Source organism: Cottoperca gobio, chromosome 1 (genome assembly GCF_900634415.1).
Source record: "Cottoperca gobio chromosome 1, fCotGob3.1, whole genome shotgun sequence".
NCBI lineage: Eukaryota > Metazoa > Chordata > Actinopteri > Perciformes > Bovichtidae > Cottoperca > Cottoperca gobio.
In genome coordinates this window covers 7,387,568-7,389,312 of record NC_041355.1, presented here as the reverse complement: position 1 = coordinate 7,389,312, position 1,745 = coordinate 7,387,568, and positions in this window count along the sequence as shown.

Genomic DNA, 1,745 nt, shown 5'->3' with positions numbered 1-1,745 from the left:
GATGTTTACCAGGCAGGGAGGGTCCATTGAGTTGCATTATGCAAACTTGTAGATCACGACTCGTATACTGAAAGTGAGAAAATCTCAGGCTCTGCTGCTTTCAATTTTAAACCATCCTGTCTTTAATCTGTGCCCTGCGAGTCTTCAAACTTTATTGAAGTGCTGTACTAAATCACTGGAGGCACCCCTTTTAATATCCAGGATAAACGGTTGCTTTCATTGCTCTGATTGTGGACTTTCTGCTGGCTGACAGATGATGTTTGATTGACATCACAGTTTGAGCAATAAAATCAACATGGTTTTCCCTGGTAGAAAGCTATAAATCTGAAATCAGCACACAGTGGAGACATGTCATGCATGACTGATAACAACTCCTCACCTCCTTTCTCTCTCTCTCTCTCTCTCTCTCTCTCTCTCTCTCTCTCTCTCTCTCTCTCTCTCTCTCTCTCTCATAAATGGCCCCACCAGGCTATGCTTATGCTAATAGCTGTATGCTAATCAGGGTATTTCCAGGTACAGAAATAGCCACAGAACATTTAGAGTAAATTTAGCTCTATTAACCTGGCTAATCACAGCATTAGTGTTACATCCAGCCTGATGCACAGTGTGTAGTATTGTTGTTAATCTAATAAAGGGTTTCCACCTGACTGCTGCTTGCTGAGGGATGCTGGAAGGCAGGAACAAGGAGTTGGACAAACTCTGCTCCGTGTGCATCTCCGGCTACCCTCTCTGTCTGAGAGCTTGTAAATGTGAGAGCCACAGCTCTTAGACTTCACGCCGTTTTGTTGTGTTTGTTTTATTTTGTCTCGTCTATAAATGATGAAGCTCCAGGCAGGAGAGAGGGAGAGGCACTCAGCCCTCCCCGGGGGGAAAGTGCTCGCCGCTGGGCATCGTCCCCTCAACATTACCCTCCTACCCCCCCCCAACCACAGCGCCCCATGACAGATGAGGACAGCTTCTGCATGTGTGTGACTAAAATGAACAATCATATATGAAACCATGTTCCAATACGCAAAGGCTTCATTGTAGCTTTTGTTTTTAGTGTGTATTTTTTTTAATTGAAAGTATTGAGATTGGCATCTATAGAGACATAATATTATTCATTATTGTAAAATATTAAGATTAATTTTAAATCGTGTCGCTTCACTCATTACTTCCTGGAAACAGTCATTTGTCAGAGCAGAGCCTATAAATTACCTGCAGTTTCATCCCTTTTATAGACTGTTTACAACATCACTGACCTTGTGAGTGTGACCATCAACAACAGCGTGGTGTTCTTGTCGTCTGCTGGTAAAAAGAAAAAAGGAGGAATAATTTGCGGTAACTCTTTCTGACAATTCTCATTTAGGTTTGCTGAGGTGATAGAGGCTGAGGACGAAAACAAAAACTTGGTTTATTTTACATTTAATCACAGACAAGTGTCAAGGATGACACGATAAAGTACGAGACATTTGTTTTTTCTTTGTGCTCCATGATGTAAATATAACATGCAGGAGCCCAGATGACTGGATGATGTCATACAACCAACAAACCAGCACAATAACTACTTATATCAACATCATCAGCTAAATTAGTCCAGTCTAAAATAAAGTAAAACTATAATACAAATGAATAAAAATACAACTAACTTGCATAATAGGCTTATACTTCAACGTTTTCCAGAGGTATAATTTGACCTTTTAAATTTGTGGTTACTTATCTATTAAGAGCAAATATAATAATCTGTTATTTGTCTTATTTTGAAA